Source organism: Corvus cornix, chromosome 2, assembly GCF_000738735.6.
Source record: "Corvus cornix cornix isolate S_Up_H32 chromosome 2, ASM73873v5, whole genome shotgun sequence".
In the NCBI taxonomy this organism is placed as follows: domain Eukaryota; kingdom Metazoa; phylum Chordata; class Aves; order Passeriformes; family Corvidae; genus Corvus; species Corvus cornix.
Genome location: NC_046333.1, coordinates 146,985,683 through 147,010,062, shown reverse-complemented (window position 1 = coordinate 147,010,062; position 24,380 = coordinate 146,985,683). Strand labels below are relative to the sequence as shown.

The window sequence follows — 24,380 nt, the reverse complement described above, 5'->3', positions numbered from 1 at the left end:
TGCATTCTTTTTAATTCTACAGCTTTTTATAGTCACTTTAAAAATGTCTGATGCTGGACAGAAAGAAGAGGGCTGAAGTATCTCTTCTGTAAAAACAGACTGATTGGGGATTGTTCAGCCCAGAGAAGTCACTGGGGAGACCTTATAGCACCTTCCAGTACCTACAGGGGCTTCAAGAAAGCTGGAAAGGATTTTGTTTTGGTTTTTTTTTCTGAGGGTATGTAGTGATAGAACAAGGGGGAATGGCTTTAAAACAAAAAAGGGTAGGTTAAATTAGGTATTTGGAAGACATCCTTTCCTGGGCCGGGGGTGAGACACTGGAACAAGCTGCCCAGAGAAGTTGTGGATACACCATTCCTGGAAGTGTTCAAGTCCAGGTTGGATGGGACTCTGAGCAACCTAGTCTAGAGGAAAGTGTCCCTGTCCATGGAGGGGAGTTGGAACTACGTGATATTTAAAGTCCCTTCCAACCTAAACAGATCTGACTCTGTGAACATCGACTATGCGCTATTTTTATTAGCGATGCCACTTTCTGCCCTGAGAAGCGCAGAATTTCTTTCCACTTTCCCTGCTGCGATCACCTTTGGGATCCACGCAGCCCAATTTCAGACACGGCAGCTTGGGGCTTGTGGGGAACACAGACATTCCTGGGAGGTGACCCTCTAGGGAGGACCGACGAGAGCTGGATTTCACCCCGGCGGCGCTCAGGGGTGAGTCCGGGTTCGCATCGCACCTCTCCGCTGCGCAGCCCCGCTCGGTGGCCTGGGGAGGCTGATGGGAGGGGAATGGGGGAGTGATGGGGGGAGTGATGGGGGCAGTGATGGGGGGAGTGATGGGGGGAGTGATGGGGAGTGATGGGGGGAGTGATGGGGGGAGTGATTGAGGAGTTGATGGGGGGGGTGAGATGGGGGAGTGATGGGGGGGTGATGGAGGGGGCTGATGGGGGGTGACAGAAGGAGGGGATGGAGAGGTTGGTGGGGGTCCGCCCCTCCCGGCCCGGCCCCCAGGAGGAGCCGGCGGGGCCCCGCGCCGTCCACGTGGCCGAGGGCGCGCTATATGAGCGGGCAGGAAGCGCCGGGGAGGGAGTGAGGGGAGGGACGGGGCGCCCGGAGCGGCTTGGTGGGCAGCGCCGGCAGACAGACGGACACACAGACAGCGCGGCGGCAGCCACAGCAGCGACTATCCGTCCGTCCGTCGCCCCGGCCATGGGGCTGGGCCGCCCCCGGTGCCGTGAGTACCACGGGACCCCCCTCGCTCTCTCCCTGCCGCCCTCCTTCCTCCCCGCTTACCTGCGAATCCTCCGCTCCCCGCCGCCGCAGAAGGCGCGGTGGGAGCCTCCCAGCCTCCTGACTCCTCGTTCGGCTGTTGAGTTGTTGGGGTTTTTAAAAATTATTTCTGTTATTTAGAAGCAGGGGTGGCCCCGGCGCTGGTGGAGCTCGCAGCATCCTCCGGTTCGGCGCCCCGGCACTCCGGAGCGGGGAGGCTGCGCCCTATCCAGCCGGGATTTCCCCGCTGGAGGGAGGCAGAGGGGAAACGGCGGGTGCCGGGGTGGGCTCCGGAGCAAGGGGTACCTTCGGGCGATGCTCGGGGGCGACAGCGCCGGGAACCCCCCTCCGGCTGCCCCACGGAGGACCGGTCCTGCCCAGCGCCGCCGCCGGGTGGGAGCAGCGGGAGGGACCAGCCCGGCGGAGACCCGCCGATTGTTTTATTTTATTTCTTTCTCCCCGGGGTAGGCTATGTGGCGAAAGAGTAAAGCCAGTGTTACTCCGTTAGAGGGCAAAAAGCAGACTAGCTATTCTCGGTGTCCGCTCGCACATTCCTCCTTGTAGAATTAATTTCTAATGAATCATAACTAACCTTCGAGGTCAGCAGTTTGTTTTATTGTACTTGGTATATTTATGTCAGTAGCAAGCGTACATCCCGGGTCCTTCGTGTGATTGTGTGTAGTCCTGGCACAAACGAAAACAAGACAGCAAAAAATATGCCTTGATGTGTATATTTACTCATTTGAGGCATACAAGATTTTTCAGCTCTTTACAACGGTTGGGCTTGTATGTATCCAGTACATGGAAATAACTCGTTCACGTAATTGTAAGTCTGAATTATATATTTGTCTGCTGGGCACATATGTTGAAGGAAAAACCTCCCTAATTATGGATCTTTCAGAGAGATTGGAAGGGTGACAAAGCCCTTGTAATCTTTTGGGTCAATTTTCATAAGCTCCAAAGGCTCTCTTTGAAAAGGAAATTAAATTTCAGTGTACAAAAGGGACAGGAGATTCAAGGATATAAAAAAAAAAGTCTCTTATTCTACTTTGATCTTGTCCTCAGGAGTTCATTTACTTTGGTTCTCTTCAGTGACACAAGTTGAAATGAAGAGTTGCCTTTAACTGGAGTCTTCCTGCCTCTTGGCATTTCGGAAGGTACTCAATTAGCAGCACAACTCTCCTGTATAGTATTTACACAGCTTCAGCTGGAGGGGTGGCTCTTTGTGAAGTCTCTGCGTGGAAATACTTGGCTTGTTATAAGCACAGCATCCTGCACCGGCCAGCACCTTCCACGAGCCAGTGTGTTCACCCCTCCCCAATTCTTCCATCCCTATCCAGAGCCGGTGGTGCTCTGCCCACTGCTCGCAATGCCTCCACAGAGCTGCTCTCATGTTAGAAGAAGTTGTGGCTGGCCCTGGGCTCCCTTTCCTGCTTTCAGCAGAAGCGGGATGGTTATCTGCAGGGCATGGCTGTGCTTAAGGTCCTTTCTGGGCTTAGTTGGGAACCTGATGGTTTTTAATCTGCTTGAACACATGTGCAGACAGTGGCTGGGGGTAAAGGAGGGAATGACTGGGTGTGGATAAAAGGAGTGGATGTGTTTATTAGTTAATTGTATGTGTTTTCTTGATTATCCTCAAAACAACAAACCTCCAATACAGGTCTGTGGTGCACTTGGTGCTCTGTTCCTCTGCCAGTTTCTCACTTAATTTACTCTGTTTTGGTGCTGCCGTAGGGTAACATTTCAGTGTCAGGAGGTTTAAATCCTGTACCACAACAAAGTCCCAGTCTATGGTTTTGCCAAACCAGCTTTAAAGTTACCACTAAGTTTTTAAAGTGCAGTTCTGCTAATACACATTTATTTTACCTTTCTGCTTAGTAGGGTGTAAAATCATTGTCTTTGAAAGTGCAAAAGAAGAGAGATATTGCATGAGTTATTCTTTTGGCTCGCTCACTTGGTGCACAATCTGATTCTGCAGGGGAGACATCGAGTTGCCCTGTTTGTATGAATTTGTCACACATCCCAGCCAGAAATGAACTTGAAACCTTCTTTGCAGTTTTTCTTCCAAACTTGATTATACTGCTAATGGTGATGGCCTCTCAATTGAGGGAGGTCACTTTTCAAACTAAACATAATTTTATAAAATACTTGGTATGTACTTATCAATTTTCTTTTTTTGTTTGTGTAAAACTGGGTGCAACTTGAGAGGAAATTAAGGTCATGCAGATGGCAGTTCCATCTTCTAGGTTATAAAAACATCATTTATGTCAAGTGCATTGCAAATGCTGCCATTAAATGATAGTAGAAATAAATTTTTATTTGGAACATCTTTTACACCTATTTTCAAAAGTGTAGTGAAGCAGAAACATGCTTTTAAAAAGCAAAAGAGAGAGAGCAAACTCAGCTCCACAGCATATTTCAAGTGCTGTTAATCCCACCACCTGGTGGAGCTTTTCATGGCTCTAGCTGAGGGAACTCTGAAAAGGATGCATTTTTTGTCCTGTTTCAACACAGTCACATGCCATATGTGGAGTTTCTTTAACTTTTTTCTTTTTCATACCAGACTTAATTAAATTTCTATATCTTCTGTATCCTCTGTACTTTGCAGAAGGCAGCATAGGACTATTGGTGTCTCATCTGAAACAGCAGATAGGTGAACTGATGAAGTGGGGGATAAAGGTTTTGCCTACAAGTACTTCTTAAGTGGAAGAATTAATTTTAATAACCATCCCCTCTTCCAAGATACTCTGGTGGAACCTTTCAGCACAAGCCCAGTTAGCTTTGCACTAATAATTTTTATATTTTTATATAAATATTACTATAAAATATTTTTTTTACCATAAAATATTTGCTAAACAGCCTGTGTTCAATCAAGCTTGCAAGGAGAAGAGAGGCAGATGCATTTTGAACTGATCTGAGATTACTGATGTAGGCCATTAAAACATGGGAGTGAATTCCAGGATTTAAAGTGAAGTATGACAGACATACTTTTCCCCTCTCTGCCACAGTCTTGCCTGACTGCATCAAAGCCTGTCTGTTATGTTCATGGTATGCCACCTAAACTGATAAACCCAAAATCCAACTCAGAGGTATGTAAGCTGAAAGTAAACTCTGGACTTACTTGTCAACTCACAATTCAGAGGAATTGCTTACAACAGAGCTCTTTGACCCATATAGACATTTCCTGTGCAAGAGGTGGAGCCTTGCAGGCAACATGCTGTTGTAAATATATTGCTCTTTTTGCCATAGTGCCTGTGGCAGCAGCCAACAGACCAGTGGAGGCCATGGCTGGCCTAGGAATGTGACAGCTCCTATCCACTTGCCTGTCCTGGCAGGAATGGTGTGCCTGGTGCCACGGGTGGGATGGACAAATGCCTTTGCAGCCCACCCAGAGCATGTCTGCAACCCTCTCTGGGTTAGCTTGGTGTTTGAGGACTGATTCATCACCTAACAAGTATCTGCTCCAGGAGCTGGGAATCTCCTACCAGGCTTCAGGGAACTTGGCTTCTCAACCACAATCTTTTAGTGCTGTTTGAACTGCCCTGGACAATCTGTCTTTGCCTTCTGGAGCCAGTACAGAAAGATATGACTGTCTGACACCAACAACCTGGTGTTGTATTTGAGACTTCAGGAGGGTGGGTTTGATGTCCAGGGTATCTTCAATGGCACCTAAAATGTGTTTGGCAACTGGATGGACCCTATGTGAGCTGTGTGTGTTATCTGGGTACAAACATCTGTCTTATGAAATAGATAACCTTATCAACATAAGTGGTCTCTATTTAAGGTGTATGTCTGTTAGTTGTTCACAGTTGTCACTTCTTGTGACCCCTCTTGCCCTGATAAGGGCTCTGGGCTGACCTGGCGCTAATTAACAGCAGCCACAGAGGAACTGCTGTCACCCTTTTGTTCACCTTTCCCACTCACCCCAGCTTCCTCTTCCCACTGGTGCCAAGTGTCCCATGCTCTGGTCTGCAAGTAGCAAGCTCAAGTCACTTTGTGTAAAATGTCCTGTAAGACTTTCAAAAGCTCTTTTAAGGCAAGGCTGCACAATCCCTTCAAGCTGTGAAATAGCTGTGGAATGTGGAAAATGGGGGTCTTGACAGACAGGGAGCTCTTTTTGTAGAAGAAACTCCCCATAGTATTGGTGGAAGCTTGCTCTGAAGCATGAGTTAAGATTAGGAATGTCATCAATTGTAAAGACTGTAGTAATTGTTAAAATGCAATTCTGGGAGAGAGGAGGGCGGAAAGCAATTCTTTCCTGGCTTTGCTGCACTTGGAACTGCCTGTGATTAAGTTGTTTCATCTGGACTGATGTGCACATCCTTCCTTGGGGGGAGGAAGTTTTGTGCCCTCTGTACAACATGACAAAACCTTTGAGCAGGGAGGAGTTGTACTATTTCAGGAAACCTGTTAACGTCATCAAGCCGCATCTGTTTTTCTAGGCCAATCCCACAGCTATTTCTGCCAGGCAATTGCAAGGTATCCTGGAGTGCAAAAGAGACACAACTTAAGTGGTTGAAACCTGCACCTGGTGACTAACGTTTGAAGTGTAGCTTTCTTGCTCTGAGGACATCATCTCAACAGATTTTTTTGTTTGTTTGTTTTTTGTAGTGACTTTTCCATCTCTTTGGAAGTCCTTTGTCCCAGCACATTTTCAGTGCAGGCTGAAGCACCCTGTAGTGCAGGCTACAGCACTCTGTAACTTTCCATCCCAAAGGATTTGAGTGGAGGACAAGGAGGAATGGGTGACTGGTTAGAGCCCACAGGGTCCAAGCACAACATTTCCCACCTTGCTGGTGCCTGACACAGGGCTGCTGCTAGCATGGAGGTGACCACACATACTCTTGGTGTCCCCAAAACTCCTACAGGGGATCACTCCTTCTCCACCCCTTTGGAGGACTGTTCTGCAGAGTAAAAACTGGCACAGTGACACTGAGATATTAAGTCTGATGCAATTTTAAAATGTCTCTGGACTAAATAATTGCTACTGACATTTTCCCAGGATCAGTGGAGTTTTAGATTTTTTTATTTTTGTTTTTAGAGCTTTGGTAAACCAGTGCAAAACAAAGGTTGTTCCTGTTAAAGGACACTATATTATTTCTAGAGGCTGGATCTTCCATCAATGACTTAATCTTACTTATCTAAAATACTTTGTGTGCTGACACATCACAGTGCTGTACCAGCTTGAAAAAGAAATCTAATTCTATCAAATCTGCCAGCTCAGTTAATATGACCCTGCCAGGGAAGCATAAGGCATCACCTCTATTTTTTTTTTAGGGAGGAATCAGATTCCCACTCCCAGCTCAAATTCAAAGTACAGTACATGTGGCCCGATTTGAATTCTTTTTAAAAAAATTTTAAGATATCTTCTTGCATCCTAGCATGCAAAACCGCAGATCAGATTGGAAGATGTCACCTGAATATTTGGGTTGAAACATAGTAGTTTGATCCTACAGACAGTGTTTTGGGATTAGTCTTGAAGCAGAGACCTGTGTTACTTCACCCTGAGACTTCTACAAACTCATGTGTAAAGAACATTGTGTAGGGCTACCTGCAACTTGATTCAGAGCTGACCTGACAGTTTTTGTCTCTTTTCTGATGCTCTAGAGTGCATCCAAAGCTGCCAGGGTGTGATAACGACACGCATGACTGTTCCTTAAATTCTTTTAGCCTGATGAGATATGGTGATGCCTTTTACAGAACTTGCAGCCTGCATTAGTGCAAGACTTCAGCTGTAAATGCTGTTGCTTTTTGCATCTAATGCTTTCTCTTACTAGAACTTGACTTAAATCAGTTTGTGCAGATGATCTGACTTTGATTTTTTTTTTTTTTTTTTTTTGGTGACAATACTGAGAAAAATACACACTTACATTGAATCAAAGCAATCTTTAGTTGAGCAATGGCAGGTCAAAATAATTACGGCTTTGATAAAGTGAGGCATTGTTGCTTTTAGATTTACTTTATTCTATGTCCATTTCAAACTCTCAGGTAGTCAAAATTACTCATTTTGAAAGAATCAAGTTTGCCTTCAGAGATGTCAGAATGATTCCTCTGAATTTGATGTGACCTGCATTGTTGCCGTTTGTCAGCCGATGGCAATCCCGATATTATACCTGAATTTGGGGTTTTGTTTCTGTTCTCTTTGAAACTGTTTTTGTAGTAAAGTTATTATTCTTTGGAAGATTTACCCTGTTTTTCTCTTCAAGTAAAAAAAAGGATCTCTCCTGCTCCTCGGTCTAGTGCTTATTAGAAGAATTAGAACTCTTCCTTCTTGATCTCTTCTCTTTTCAGCTCCCATATCCTCTGCTTTTCCCCTTCAGTTAAAATCTGCCTTTATTGAGAAGCAATGACTTTATGATCAGATCTCCTGTGGCTTCACTCTGACTGTTGCAAACAGACCTGCTGCTCTTCTCAAGCAGCTGGCTTAATTGTAGCCTAAAAATTCAACCTTATGAAGTGAAAATGAACTACTGCTTGCCCTCTATCCCGTTAACAAATGTTCAGCTTCAAACTTCACACTGTAATACTGAGGTCTACCTAATATCTCCAGGGACCAAGCAGTGGCACTGGTGGGATCACAAGCACGTAGATACTAAATTTGCAGGCGGGACAGAGAGGCATGTACAGCAGCTGAGAATGCCACAGCCATTGGAACTGTGCAAGTTATCATGGAGTAATAGAATATCCTTTGTTGGAAGGGATGCACAAGGATCATTGGACTGGCCCTGTGCAGGACATCCCAAGAATCCCACCCTGTGCCTGAGAGCATTGTCCCAGTGCTTCTTGAACTCTGTCAGGCTTGGTGCTGTGACCATTTCCCTGAGGAGCCTGTTCCAGTGCCCAGCCACCCCCTGGCTGAAGAACCTTTTCCTGATATCCAACCTAAACCTCCTCTGCCTCAACTTCAGGCCATTCCCTCAGGTCCTGACATGGTCACCAGAGAGAAGAGATCAGTGCCTGCCCCTCCTCTTCTCCTCATGAGGAAGCTGTAACTGCAGTGAGGTCTCCCCTCAGTCTCCTCCAGGCTGAACAGAGCAAGTGACCTCAGCTGCTCCTCATACGCCTTCCCTCAAGGCCCTTCACTGTCTTCATAGCTCTCCTTTGGACACTGTTATATTTCTCTATCTTTCTTGTATTGTGTTGCTGTTGTGATGTTATAGTGAGGTTATCTCTTGTGCTCTGGAGGTTGTGCTGTGATAGCAACACAGAAATGAAGGGAAAACTGCATTCTCTTTGTAAAATATTAGGTGTTAAACAGACCCTTGCAAACACTTCTCTTGCTTAGGAAGGCAATATTGAAATGTAAACTGGCTCTTACAAAATACAGAAACCAAAGTTGTCTTTTCTGGTGCTAAGAGGAGGAAAACAATTTGGGCGGGTAGTGTGGGGATGCTTTATAAATTTGGTAAAGGGCGGCTCCTTTCCCTTGGGCTACAAAAAATGCCTATGGTTTGGCTTACTGATGTAAGTGGAGACTCTGCAGTGGATTCATGGAGAAAATCTGGGCAGGGGACACAGCTGTGGGGTCAGAGGATATGGCTTTGCTTTAAGATCTCTTCTACAGGCAAAAGGCGTCAGCTTCACCAAGGTAATTCTGATGTCTGCAGTGTGGTGATGTGAGGTGCCCATGGAAATACAAAGTGTGTGTGAGATACTGAGAACTTCTTCAGAGCTTCAGGAGTTTTTTCTAGTTTCATCTCCATTTCTCTCCTTCCTGAGTAGACACTGAAATGTCCTTCAGTCCTGCTCTTCAGGTTTTTTCCCTGTTGTGGTTTAAACCCCCCAGACAGCAACTAAGCCCCACACAGCCACTTTCTCACATTCCCTACTGTGGGAGAGAACTGGAAGTGTAAAAGTAAAAAAACCTCATGGGTTGAGACATTGAATATGTAAAGCACAAGCTGTACATGCCAGCAAAGCAAACTAAGGAATTCACTCCTCACTTCCCATGGGCAGACAGGTGTTCAGCCATCCCCAGGAAAGCAGGGCTCCATCCCACATAATGGTAACTTGGGAAGATAAATTCCATCACTCTGAATGTGCTTCCCTTTCTTCTTCTGCTCCCACCATTGTACGCTGATCATGATGCTGTGTGATATGACCTTGGGTCAGTTGGGGTCAGCTGTCCTGGCTGTGTCCTCTTTCAGTTACTTGTGTACCCCCAGCCTCCTTGCTGGTGGGGTGGGGTGAGGAGCAGAAAAGGCCTTGGCTCTGTGTAAGCTCTGCTCAGCAATAATGAAAACATCCCTATGTTATCAACACTTCCCAGCACAAATCTAAAACACAGCCTCTTACCAGCTACTGTGAAGAAAATAAACTATCCCAGCCAAAACCAGCACAGTCCCTCTTTTGCATGTTCTTCTTCTCATCAGTCCTTTTTCCTCAAATTCTCCTTGCTTGAAGCGAACGGCCTCTTCCTGCAGCTCCCACCAACCCCCTTCCTTTCCCATGCTTTGTTCTCTGTGTGCCAGGATGAGTGAACCAAGAGAGCAGGAGAGCTGGGGATGCTTAAACTTTGCATCTGAGGACAGGTGTGTGGTGTTGGGAGGACACATTTGCGGCTGAGAACTTGGAGTGAGCTTGGAGAGACAAGGCCTGCCCCTTCTCATCTCTCTGCTCCAGACTTTCCAGCTGCGAAGAACGGTATTTCAGTTTTCTGGAGGTTTAGTTCAGCCTGTAAAGGGGTTGGAGACTCCAGTAAAGATGTAAATGTTGCCCTTCTGACCAACAGCTTGATTTTTGAACTATGAAAGTAAAAGGAAATCTACCTTATGGACAAAAGAGCTTTAGAGAAGGGATTCACTCTCTGCCACTCCATTGAGTGGTGCAGTCATCAGAGATGTGTAAAAACACAGCTGATGCAATATAAATCATCTATATTTGTTTTGTTTACTACAATGAGGTCATCATCATAGTGCTACAACGATTGTGCAATTTGGTGCTTTATCCATGTGGCTGTTCATGCACTGCTTTTGCTTGCCTGGATTCTAAGACCTTACAGAGGAAAATAAAGTGTCATTGACTCACTGTGGCTGTCACAGCAGATTTTCTGTTAAAAAGTATGCAAAAATAGATATGCAAAAGTAAAAACTGGTTCAGACCTGGAGCTGTAGAGAAAAAGCCTGTGCTGTGGTGTCAGGATGTGTGAAATAGCAGCATCTTCACAACTTTGTGATAGAACTATGGGGATGCTGGAGCACAGCTGTCCTTCATCCTGCTGTTAAATCCATGTCTCTCCGGTTCAAAGACAAGGATGTTGTGTGGGACAGTGTGTCAGATGCTGTGAGCAAGTTCAGGTAGGTGATGCCAAGGGCTCTTCCCTCATCCAGTAGTGTTGTAAGACCCTTGTATAAGCCCATTTTAGAAGGCCACCAGATTTGTCAGGAACAATTTGATGTAGCGCTCACAATTCAGACAGTTAATTACACTGACAAAAGTTGGGTGTTAATGCCCAGGTAAGACCCTGATTTGTGTTTCTCCAAAAGCTCTGTAACTTGGCTGTGTAAAACACCCAATTCTTCAAGCAGAAATTACCTCAAGCAACTGGTTGTGAGGCCAAAGAGCAAAGGAGCAGGAGATGGATACTGGCTGTTGAAAAATACAAGGTTATTGAAAAATAAAAGGTGATGCAGTAATTGCAGAAGTGGCTAAAACATTTTGCTAGCAGCAATGAAACAAAGGAGTTTAGGATAAGCTGCTTCTCCACAAGGCAAAAGTCTCCTGCTGCTGCTGAGTTAAGTATTGGCAGAGGATGTTGCTACGTAATTGAAATTCATTTTGGAATGTTTTTAATAGAGGAAAAGGTGGAGGTCTGTATGGAAAAGAATCAATATGTCAGAGTTACTAATCCAGCTCCTTTGGAGGGGGATGTCTGTTTCACAGAGCACCAGAAGAGGCTGCTTGTTTCTTCCTCTGCTGCCACCTGACCTGCAGCTGCTTTAGGAGAGGGGCTCATTTGCTGAGCTCTGCTTCTGCTGTCTTAGAAGGAGGACACACACTCTTCCTTTGCCTGTAAAAGCTCTGGGTGAAGATTCTATCATAGAATCATTAAAGTTGGAAAAGATCTCTATGATCATCACATCCAACCATCAACCTACCACCACGTTTACCATTAAACCATGTCCTCAAATGCCACATCCACACACTTTTTGAACAATTGCAGGGATGGTGACTCCACTGCTCCCCTGTGCAGCCAGTTCCAATGCTTTACAACCCATTTAATGAAAAATAAGTCCTAATATTCAATCTAAACTTCCCCTGATGCAACCATTTCCTCTCATCCTGTCACTTGTTACCTGAGAGAAGAGACCAACTTCCACCTGGCTACAACCTCCTTTCAGGTAGTTGTAGAGAGAGAAGGTCTCCCCTTAGCCTCCTTTTCTCCAGGTTAAATGCCCCCATCTCCCTCAACTGCTCCTCACAAGACTTGTATTCCAGCCCCTTCACCAGCTATATAAAGCTAAAATTCTACCAGATTAAGGCAGAAGTGCTCAGTGTAGCCACTGTCTCTGCTGTTCCTTGGAGAAAAGCTTCCCACACTCCAGGGATAGTAGCCATTTGTCCCTTTGGCTTAAAATACCCAAGTCATGTCTGTGGTGACTGTTGTCACACTAACTGAGAAACAATCCTAAGAAATTTGCCCCTTTTTCAAGTTATTACTTTGGAAAAAGGACAGTTGTCTTGTGGGGACAAGACAGACCAAGAGTTATATCTTAGTGCAGCAGGAAGCAGTCCTTTGATCTTCCTCAGGCAAGCTGTCAGACACTCACACACCCAACTTTTCTTATTTTGTGTGTGTGAATTTTTGAAGAAGTGCTGCTCAAAATGTCTTTCCCCTGATTTATCTTACCCCATGCAAACTTAGAGGTTCTCTGTAATTTATGAAATGAATCCACCAGGCACAGCTCCATTTTGGAAAATGGCTTTTCATCAACGTGTAACTCTCCCCGGAGGCTGTTCTTAGAGCCGCTAGCCACACTGTTGGCATGTCTCTGAATTTGTAAAATAATAAGTCTGGCTGTTGTCTGCCAGTACAATTTTTACACCTTTACTGCCTTGCTTGGGACTTTAGTGGCTCTGATATGCAGAAGATATCAGGGTGTATCTTCAGTGAGGACCTTCTCGTGGAACAAATGAGCTGGAACAAGACCCCAAGACAACTTGATGCACTTCCTCTAGGAGTTCCAGGCTTGCTTGGCCGAGGGGCACACCCTGAGGGTGGGATTAGCAGGGTGGCATGTAACCCTTCCCACTCTGGGAAGACACCAGCTGGCTTTACAAGGCAGGTCTTCTGCAGGGAGAAACTTGGTGCCATTGGGACTGGTGCATCCTGCTGCGCTGCTGGCATCCTCCTCTCCTCACTTAAACAGTGAGATGTGGCACACTGCCACTGGTGCCCAAGGGTTAAGTTAAGGGCAAAACTGGGAGAGATTCACTTGTTTTGAGAAGTATCTCTTTCAATCTCATCTCTACCAAGGCAACCCATCCAAATTTGCCTTTGTTATTTTTGTATCTGATCGGGCTTCATTTGGCAACTGTAGTTCTTGGAGCTGGAAATTCTGTTATTAGGGCACTGACACTTTTCTGAATATTAAAAACCTCTTGCATTTATAGCTGTCAGAATCAATCTTTCAGATCTCCCCATCCAGCTGCCATACTCCTTTGTGAGCTGATGGCTACTCCTGGGCAGGTAAGTGGCCGCATTGTTTTACCTGGCACCAACAATATTGACTTCCAAGGAAATGAGGGTGTTTCTGCATCTCAGATCAAGTCCTGTGTTTTGTTTAGGATACTCTCTTCTGTCAGAAACAGATGCTGCGTAACAGTTTGCCCTTTCTTCAAGAGAGAATAGGGTCATGCACAGTAACCTTGAGTACAGACTTGTCATGTCTAGTGAGCTCATTAGGGCTTGATCTGCTCATTACCTGGAGACTATTGAAGGCAAGACCAAAATATTTCAGAAGTCAGTGAGGGCAGCATGCATCCCTCTGAGTGAGCATGGGAATATTGCTCACCACATGTATTTGAACTGATGGCTGAAGCTGACATCTGCTTACTGAGGTTTACAAAGCTTGCGGCTTCTCATAATCTGTAAAACACATGGCATTTGTATGAACAGGCTTGTCAGTTGTAGTTCCCGTACCCAAAGCCAGCAGGACTCTTCCATCTGTATAGCAGAGCCCTTTCCTTAGAGCTATCAGTCATCACTCTCTAAGAGTCCAGCTAACGTGAATAAAAATAAAATTTTCTTTCTTATACTTCCCTTCCCCAAGGAAATTCTTTTTTATGTGGTGGCCATTGCCAGTCCACTTATAGCTCCTATTGAATTTCAACTTCCTGTTCAAAATTATTGGGAAGTGAGATGTTAACAAGATATTCTTCCTCAAAGGCCACAGAACAAAGGATCCTTGTCAGCAGTACATGGTGAAAGATTTCAAACCTGATGAGTGATCTTTAAGGCATGCAGTAGGCCTGCAGAGATTGTCTTGGGTGAGTTAAAATTGGTTTGGATTTTTTTTCAGGAGGTGCTGAACAAAGCCACAGCACTGGCATGTTGCATTAAAGGTGTCCTTCAGCGTGCCCAGTCTGCTATCTTAGGAGGTGTAAGTGACGTAAACATCATGGCAGAGGGACTAAACCACTTGTTGTGGTTTAACCCCAGCCAGCAACCAAGCACCACTTGCTCACTCCCCCACCAGCTGGATCATGGGGAGAATCAGAAGGGTAAAAACTGGAAAACTCATGGGTTGAGATAAAGACAGTTTAATAGGGAAAGCAAAAGCCATGCACACAAACAAAATGAGGAAATAATTTCCTGCTTCCCATGGGCAGGCAGGTGTTCAGCCACCTCCAGGAGCGCAGGGCTCCATCGCACATAACAGTGACTTGAGAAGACAAATGCCATCACCCCAAATGTCCCCCATTCCTCCTTCTTCCCCTCACTTTATGTATTGAGCATGATGTCACCTGGTCTGGAATATCCCTTGGGTCAGTTGGGGTCAGCTGTCCTGGCTGTGTCTCCTCCCAGCTTCTCTTGGACTCCCAGTCTCCTCTCCACCATGCCAGTATGAAAACCACCCAAAACAGCCCCGTACTGCCCCAAATCAGACACCACTGCACACCAAATGGAATGGTGTTTATGCAGGCTCATGCTATCCTTCTCAGTGGGTAACTTCATAGTTCCCCATCACTTGTGGGATTTGTATCTTGATCTAAATAGGATGGAGATTCGTCACTTGGCCTCTTTCACCGGGATTTTCTAGGTGCACATTCAAACCAGTGTGTTAGCAGGAATGCACCCACAGGTATTCTGATGACAAAAGTTAAATCCTTTTGGTTTAGTTGAACAGAGATGCACCTTTCATTAAGGTGGTGACTTGGTTTCTGAGTTTACCTAAAAATAAACCAGGTGCTGACTGGCATGCTTATATTTCCATTGCTTGACCTATCAAAGGACACAGTGGCAGGGAAAGGACACAAGTAACTTTCAGATGACATTTCATTAATTTGTAACAATGATGCAACTTCCGTTGAGATGCTTCCTGAGGATGTTGCAGGCATCCGTCGAAGGCTCTGCTTTTTCTTTCCTTTGATATATGCCCGGAACCAGAGACAGATGCTGTAAAATGGAGTGATTAAATGTGTTGATTTCTTGTAAAAAATGGTTACTGTAGTTCATTTCATAGTTTGGGGGTAAGGGGGATCTTTAAACGTGTATTTGCTCTGCTTGTGTAATTTGAGGGTGGCCTGTTTTCTCTTTTTTTTGGTGTTGGTTTGTGGAGGGTTTTTTGGGTTGGGTTTTTTCTTTCTAAAGCACAAGACTTATTTAAGAACTTTGTAGGCAAAAGTATTTTGCAATGCCAAACATCTTCTGTTGGGTGTTCAGAGTAGCAGTTTCCTTCTCTTTCAGCTCAGGGTACTTTAGACAGAATGGGAGAAGGATATGAAGGAGAATTGCTTTGTACTTAGCAGAATTAGGATAAACCCACAAGCACATGGTTTGTACTTTTTAATTCCAAGAGCCTGAATCTGATCTCACTCCTACTAATCTCTAAAGGGATTATTCCTGTTTACACCATACTGAATGAAATCAGAATCTGGCTCTGAAAGCCTGTTTGTACTTCAGACATTGTCTCAAGGCAGCTGACCTGCAAATATGAAAAGGAGACCTGAGTTCCTGTGGGTTAACTGTTTAAATTTGTCAAGCTAAGTTGACTACAGCTTGCTTTGCAGGGAAGTGATACTGCAAAACCTCAGGCTAGAACCCATTTACCTCTGTTGGACTTATAGGAGGTAATCAGAGGACCCTCTTTGGTACAACACAGTGCTCAGTATTTGCATAGCACCTTTCATCTGAGGATATTAAATAACTACTTCATTGCAATTCTGGAAGCTGTTCAGCCAGACAAATCTCTTTAATGACCTGCAGTGACTCTGGCTGCTAGCAGTGAAGCAAAAATAAGTTAGTACATTGAGTCTCTGGTCATGAGTGGCATCTGTAAGAAGAGGTCTGCAACCTAGAACAGTGTGAAGCTGTTAGCTGAAAGTACTGGGCTTTCTGGAGTAAAGGCTATGGCATTAGCTGCTGAGAAGAAAATTGATTTTTATTAGCACAGTTCAGTTGGTGTTCACTGAGACAGCTACCAAAAGCAAATGTACGGTTTCCAGGTGGGAAAGAAGAGGTTGCCTCTAAATCATCATGCCTACTCCTTTACAGCCCCAAATTAATATTCTTTGTTCATATTTTAGTTGTCTATGTGCTCATTTCTAAGGCTGTGTTTATATGGGGATTTAAAGGAAATTTGAAAACACCTTTTCATGGGGCTGCTCTAAAGGAAACTGGTGTACTATTATATACCTGTGCATATTCTCAAATGAACACATCACACTTGTCATTGCTGCAAAGCACAGTTTTGGTGTAGTGACACATTTGCACAGTGTTTGAACACACTAAATGCAGCCATACAATGGGAGCCAGATGGACAGCCTCATGCAACGGCCCACCTATTCCCTTTTAGAATTTTGTACTTGAATTCTGTTATCAGCTCTGATTTCCCAATAACAGTCTCTTTGCCATGTCAATTTGAGATGCTTCAAGCTTTAAACTACAGTAATTAGATGACTGTGGAGGGTCCTGTCTTTAGGGACTGTAGGATACCCACATCCCATAATTCACCCAGCACAAGGAAAAGACACTGAACTCTGGGACACTTGTCAGAAAGGCTCAGTATAGGAAGATTTTGCTCACACTGGTTCAGTTATGCAAACATCTGCTCCTGCTGTGGAGCTGAGCCACTTTTTCCTTTCCAACCTGAAGGCATGGTTATGACATTGAATATATTGAACCAAATTTGACATGCACAGTCATTGTCTGGAAAATACTCTTAATTTTCCTTACAATGAGTAAGAAAGTCTGCTACTTCCTCAAAGGTGTATTTAGTTTTATTGCTAGTCACCCCAAGTTGTTAGCCATGGCTGATGTAAGCTCTGCCTGTCTATGGGCAGAGACTGGAGGAGCTAATGACTGTATTCCTGGAGATGAGGCTTCATTGGTTCAATCTGATACAGCTGGAGATCTATGCTCTGAGGAGTTTGCATTGGAATAAAATCCCAGCTGGCTTTTTGTCTAAAGTTTGTATGAGTAACCCAGAAAACTCTGTAGTAGGATTTATGCGTTTTTCTGTTTTTCACAAAATAATCGTCATCATCATCTCATGTCCACATCTCTCTACTTTTTTATATTCACCTAGTATGTGCCATGTAAGCAAATGTGGGATTTACTGGGAGAATGAGTTCTCCTGGTTAATCCCACACTGCTCAGCAAAGCTTTCCCCTCCTTCGATCTGGCCTCTGTGTCAACTTGGGTCCTCTTAATTGAAAAAAAGTGATACTGGGCCTCTCTTTGGAGCTTGTGCCATTTGATTGAATCAAATTGCTCTAAAAATTCTCTCCATCTGTGTCCCCACACAGAGATATTTTTCCCTATTTGTCTCTGCTCTGAGCTGGTCCCACTGAGTCTGTTGCCACAGCAGATGTAAAGATGGAGAAACTTTTGAATACACCACATACCAGATATAAAATCAACTGCCTTGCTGAACTGGTTAATGTTGCTTAGATGACATTTCTGCAGTGGAGGAAAAGCTGCATATTACTGCCCAAGCATTTGTAATTTTCTGTTATTTCTAAAATGGATGCCAGCACTTGGAAATATTGAGTAATTTTTAATTGAAGGGATATGATCAGTAGGTGATTAGTTTTTGGAGTGCCCTGGATGTATGCTATGTTGTAGAGACAAGCCATCTGGAGCAGGGCTGTGGTTTAGCTTCTGTAATGAGTACCCATGGACTGCAGTGCCAAAATAACTGGGTTTATTACATCGATGAAAATCCTGAGTAATTCAATTCATTTTCACAAATCTAAATGAACTAAAATGAGAACATAATTTGGCCTGAAGTTTTAGTTTGATGCTCTTAATTATTAAACCAGGATCATCAATGCATTTTCCACTATGCTTAAAATAACCAGCCACAGCAAATCAGGCTATTGAGTTCCTTCCTCTGCCTGCAGCTTTTACCAGATTTGCTATGGCCAGGATTTCACTGCATTTTGCGTGGATGGGCAGTGTGACTTCACTAGGTGTTTCTTGTATTTGCTGCTCCTCTGACCTACAAGTATCACACTCTGCCTCTGACCTTGTGGATAGGCTGGCAGGGAAAAAGAATCATAGAACCACCAAATGATTTGTATTGGAAAGGACCTTTAGAAGTCATCTAGTCCCACCCCCCTGCAACGTGCGGGGACATCTCCCACTAGATCAGGTTGCTTAGAACCCTGTCTATGCTGACCTTGAATATTTCCAGGTGTGGAGCATCCACCACTGCTCTGGGCAGCCAGTTGCAGTAATACTCTCACTAATGGGGATTACTGGGCAGAAGAGTCTCACCACAAATCTGTGTTAGTTACAAAGCTTGTAGCTTGCATTGCTGTAGGGTACCTGCAGCAGCCCTGTTTGTGTTGCCAGGCTTGTAGCTGCTGGACTTAATTACGCTAAAATGAAGACTAATTTGTGGTATCACACCAAAATTAATCCTCTCTCTTCCTGAAATTTTCATTACACAGTCTTTTTGCTGAAGTCCAATCAGTCATGGTGATGTACAGCCCCGAAACTTGTATCTGAAGTGCTGCCCTGTATCCAATGTATCAGGGGGTGTTTGGAGCAGTGAGGGTTACTGGAGGAAGTCACTGGAACTGGCTGAAAGAAAAAAGCAAAACAACAAAAAAAAAAAGCGCCAAAAAACTTGGAGAATACTTTGATCTGAAATCAAATATCTGTGCGCCAAGGAGGCAGTGTATTTTTAGGAGGACGGCACAGGCTGCATGTAAGTAGATGCATTCCATTTGATGTGCCAAGATCAAGATGTCGGAGTCTTTAACTGCTCATCTGGCCAGCTTATCTTGTGTTTTCCCTCTTAATTTTTCCCTTGTGTTTTAGAATCTTTTTTCCCACTTGTTCTGTGAAGCATTCTTATGCAAAGCCAAGTCTTCTGCAACTCAAACAAGCTGTTTGTAGCACAACAAGAGCAAAGAGGTGTCAGAGTTTTGGTTTTGCGTAAAAACATATCACTTCCTTTTTTTTTCTCCCCAAGCTTGTTATAAAATGAGCAGTACTTTAATGACGCATTTAATGGAGAAAACAAAACAAAACAACTTCTATATTCTCTAGATTGTTCCTAATCCCTGAATGAAAAATTATTTAGAGATTAAAGCCCTTACTGTTTCCTGTGTTGTTGCAGAGCAATAATGAGCAGAACTTGAAAAGCTCTGCTCTCTCCTGGTTTGGAGCACCAGCCTCTATCACAGCATCAAACAGCCATGCCAGCACTTTTTCATGGTACCAGATGACTAAGTTTCATAGCAGATTCTCCTCCAATTTAGTGCTGCTAATGAGTGTGTGAATGAGACTGACAATGACTGACAAGCACAAGTTTGAAATCTCAGTTTCAGTATTGGAGCTTAAACAATCTGTACAGGAAGAGGCTGTTGAGAATGTAAGCATCAGTTTAAAATTGTCAAGTTTTCCAGTTTTTATTGCAATTTCCCCAAAGCTGTGCAATCCACAGCAGAGCCAGGAATAAATTGCAGGAGTCAGGCTCTTGCTGTAAGCAGGGACAAGTGGTGTGCCCTGCACACTGGCACGTGATGACCAAGACAGTGGTGTCTCTCTCAGCAAGAGGTGAGACACTTGGGTAATTCCTATTTTAAGCAGCAGAACTGGATTCGTGCTTCAAACAGCCTCAGACAGCCAAAGAGGAATAAACTTCAGGTTAAACCCCTTGTGTTTTGCATCATTACCTTCGTCTCCTTCCTTTTTACCCCTGCAGTGACATGTGTCAGAGGGTAACAGTGGGAAGGGGAACTTTGCTGCATGTGGGAATAATAAAAATCAACAAGGTCTACACTGTGATGTCCCAGTCTGCAGCAAGAGAAATGGAGCACTTGTCCTGCCTTCTACTGTACAGGAAAGAAAAACAGAGGCAGGTTTAGATGGAATTTTAACTAAATGGTTTAGGTTTTGCAAGCTGCAACCTTCTAGCCTTTATTATACTGGATGAGAAGAATGAGTGGCTCATTTACTGTGAGGGTGGTGAGACACTGGAACAGGATGCCCAGAGAAGCTGTGCATGTCACATCCCTGGAAGAGTTCAAGGCCAGGTTGGATGGGGTTCTGAGTAACCAGGGCTAGTGGAAGGTGTCCCTGCCCATGGCAGCGAGTTGGAACAAGAAGATCTCTAAGGTCCCTTCCACCCCAAGCCATTCTGTGATTAATAGCTCTTGGTAGGTAGCAGACATGGTTACAAATGATAGTATGTGACTGGCAAGGTGTTGAGAGTAGACGTCCCTCAGCAGGATTTGCCATCAGCGCAGCAAAGATGTGGGACATTGTTGGAGAGGGTATCCAAGCTGGATGCTGCTGCCTGCCTGCCATGAAAGCAGAGGTGAGATCCAGCCACAATGACCCTTGAGCACAGAAGGGTGCATTGGTGCAGGAGTGAATCGGCCCAGGTGCACAGCAGTGCCCCATGGGATGGGAGTTTGGAGAGCTGCCAGGCCCAAAGTGGCTGCAAAGGTGTCAACCTTCTAACCAGAAAACCTTGGTGGCAGGAGGAATTTCTGCTGCCCAGGCAGCTCCATAACTGAGGTGCCATACAGACTGCAGTGACTCTGGTGACAACTCAGAGATGTTATTCACCTACTGCACATGATATGCAGTGATGGAGAGTGGAGGGAGCCACCACAGAACTCCTCCTTCCTTCTCTGGCAGGATGAAGCCTGTCACTTTTACTCTGTCTCCTCCGGTCCCAGTACAAGGAAGGGTTGGATTGTGGCAATTGCACCCATGCCAGGGCAGGTGGTTTTAGGTTTCCAGGGCTTCCTGAACATTGCAGCTTCAGTACATTTTGTCCTCAGACATGTCTTTATTCTTCATTTCTGTGGCGTTTCAGGCAAGGCAGCTCAGAGCACTGTCCTCCTGGGTGTCCTGGGTCGGCAGTGAGGACAAAAAGGGACAAGAGAAAGCTGTCAACTGGAGCCAGTGGTCAGAGGAGCCAAGAAAACAAACAGCTAGGAAAAACACCTGGCTTCTGGGACTTATTTCCTTAGGAAGCACAGTGGAGAGCAAAAACATGTGAGATGACTAAGACGTGAAGGAAAACCATGCTCATGTTTGGTGACAAGCCCTGCCTTCCGTCGCTGAGGGTAGGGCTTGGTTTCTCCATCTCATTTCAGGGCTAGCACCTGTGTGGCTCTCATGGACAAGACTGCCACTCCATCTGCCCCCTCTCCTTGCTGCTGGCTGACAGAGCCACTGGCAGAATCAATAATGTAAAAACCTTGCAGAAAGGAGTCTCTGAGGGATCTTCATTTTCTTTTAAGAATACTCCAGTTTCTCTCTATCAGGAGAAAACTCCTCTCCTTATGAAATGAAAGGCAGTGAGTGCATGGAGGACAGGCATGGTACAAGGTGAAAGCAGTAGTTCATGTTCCTTCTGGAACAAGGAGAGTTTTCCTGTGCTAAAACTTCCTTAGAGTGCAGGAGATCATTGTGGGGTGCATTTGTCAGAGTGCAAGCATCTGCAAAGCATGTGCTGCTGTCAGAGCTGGTAATCTGTCCTTTCATGGGTCACAGTGAGAAATAGATACTTTAATATATAATTTGTTTCATTTAGAGGAGGCATTAAAAAAATAGGCTCTGGAGGTGGGACTTCTCCCTGCTGACATTTAAAGATGACTTGATGACTTGCTCAGGCATTGAAGTGTGACGTGAGATCGGATGGGTCCTGCCCCAGCACGACTGTGAGTGAGATCCTATTAACCTCTTAGCTGGGGATGCAAGAGCCAGAGGGCAGAGGCTGGGCTGTCTAACCCAGGGAGCTAATGCTGGGTCTGGTTATCTTCTTCTGTGGAGAACTGAAGCACCAAAGTAGTGTCCATCAAGTAACCTGATGGGAGACTTTCAGAGACCAAGCGGCACTGAGTTGTCTGCACCTTAATGAAAGTCAGTGAGAACTGTGCTGCCTTGCTTCTTTTATGTCATTAAAAACAAACCCAGACCAACGAAAAATGTATATATGTATATATGTATGTATATGTATGTTTGTGTATGTTATCTTTATAAAAATATCCAGCACACTGGTGTTGTCCCTTTTAGACGAATGTGGAAGAGATGGAGAAGCTTCCTTATGGCCCAAAATGAACAGGGTTTGCTTCTCTTTCTGTAGGAAGGAAAAAAAAATCACTGGCCTGACTGAGGTGTGTCCTGAAGAACCCAGGACCCAGGCTCTTTTCCATAAAACCTTAATACATAAAACAGAGTCAAAACCCAAAGAATCAATCATGCTAAGATCCATAGCTCAGCTGAAAACTGGTTGGTGCCTTCTTGCTGCCTACACCCCCTGCACATTGTCATGGATGAGAGGTCCAGACTGACCTGATCCCAAGTGCCCACAGTGCAGTGAGTGAGCCCTTTTTGCAAAATGTTTTCCACATGAGGAAACATCTTCCTCAAGTATTTAATACTTTGCCTTGTTCCCTGATTGAAAGGATGTTGTGAGCCCTCTGCACAGGGCAAATGTTAGGGGTTTTTTTCTCAAAGAATAGCAGCATTCAAGTTCCAGTGGAGCAGTGATGCTTTGTCAAAGTCTAGTTGACCCGGAAACTTTCCACAGCGCTACAGTTTTGAGTAAACCAGGAGAGCAAGGTTTCTGATATGCCAGATGCTGCCTCTTGTGCTTAGGGCTGTATTGCTGCCTCCATGGGCTTTTCCTACCCTAAAGAGCCTTTCATAACTTTCTGGTGGTCTTTTGGAGCACTAACTGCTGGTGATACCTGAGGATGGAATTTCTCCTGTACAACCATCTGAACAGTTGCAATTTCGGCGGCAATTTCCCTTCGTTCACACTGCTCAGATACACTTTTCTGATGATTTGTAGCAGAGGATTCATTAGCTCTTGTTGCAGCAGGATAGCTCTGCTGTGCATGCAAGTCAGTGTTGATATTACAACACATTTGTCTTTAATTTGATAGCCCATTGCTCTTACATGTTCACTATCATTGCAAAAATGTGCTTTTGTTGGCTTTTCTCAAGAAGGGATGAGGGGATGCAGAAGTGAAATTTGTTTAATAGAGAAGTGTCATTTCTGTTCTCTGTTAACAGCTGAATATGTAAAAGAATAAAGCCAAAAATGTTGGTCATTCATAGAGAAATACAAGGAGCACTGCTTTGCAAATGCAGCTGAGAGATGTGAAAACATGATTCATTTTCAGAAGATTTTGTATTGTAATTCTGCATCACACCTCTGGCTCTCAACACTCTGCTCTCTGTTTCTCTGTGTGCTCAGCTCATAATATTCTGATTATTTGTGACTAGCTGGGCAGCTATAGCCTTAGTTATGATGTGATCTAAAATCCCCTGAGACATCAAAATACTTGAAGACAAGGAAAGATGTTGCTAAATAGCACATGATATAGCTGGAAAATCTGACCACAGAAATCCCAGATGTCTGCTAGAGGCACTATTTTTTTAATTACCTAATTTTGGATACTTGAGGAACTGTGTTAAAAAGAAACAAAACTAAGTCGTGGGTAGTTCTTTAGAGGTCTAACATGACTTTTATGGATGGTCCTCAGACTTTCAGATGCTTCCAGAAAATCAAACAAGCAAAGAAACCTCTACTGTATGCCATTTTAGCAGGTTGATTATTTTGATCTATTTATCTATCTATTTGTTTATTTATTTTTAGCTCTAGAAGTTTTTAAATCCAAAGTTGTATTTCAGGTTGGGGAATGCTAAGTCTGCTTTGCAGTGGTGCTTTCCTTATTTGCAAGGTTTCTGCTGAACCATTTATGAAAATTTGACTTTGCATAAACCCCCAAATTACCATCCACCCACGCACAGCTTTGCTCCAGGGTGGGTCTCCAGTGCTCTGACTGCCCTTTCTCTGTGCCAGACCTCAGGGAGTCACAACTTCCCAGCACAAAGCACTTACCCTGTAGTTCTGCTTTTGCTTTGTTGTATTCCAATATTTTTGACCTTTTTTCACCCTCTGATGCTGCTGATGACCTTGCTGAACCTCTGTCCTGATCTGTATCTTATGCTACCCTGAAATATCATGCACAGGAAGCATCTGGCTGTTCCCCTGCTGTATGGGGCATTCTTTCAGAGGATTAACTTTGTTTTATTCTGCTTCATTCTGGCACAAAGCCTGCAAAAGTCATTTGACTAACCTAAGCTCTGCAGATCCAGATCATCCATCCCTCACCGCTCCTAAGACACAAGTGATTCCTGCAGTGTCCACCTGCTTGGAGCTGCCTGCCCTGGGGACGTGGGCATTTGTCAGGTTTGCTTTTTTCCCCTTCTCATTGCTTTGTCAGTCATACCCCCTAGAAAAAGAACTGCAGGTTGCTAGGGGAAGTGCTCAACTTAGGGAAATGAAGTGTGTGATGGAGATGGGATTTTTAAACATCCACTGACAGTATTCATGGTAGCAAGGAGGGCATGTGTTTCTCGCAAGCTTCTGGCTTCTGCTTCTTGCAGTTTTCCCATTAGAAATGAGGCAA

The 24,380-nt window shown here is 44.6% G+C and overlaps 1 protein-coding gene across 1 annotated transcript in view; it reads left to right on the top strand.

Moving 5' to 3' along the window:
* Positions 1-1,129: 1,129 nt before the first annotated feature.
* Positions 1,130-24,380, top strand: part of ST3GAL1 (ST3 beta-galactoside alpha-2,3-sialyltransferase 1) — a 78,423-nt gene continuing 55,172 nt past the window's right edge. The window contains exon 1 of the mRNA XM_039548229.1: positions 1,130-1,230. The gene's annotated coding sequence lies outside the window, so the exon portion shown is untranslated. The remainder of the gene's footprint in view (positions 1,231-24,380) is intronic.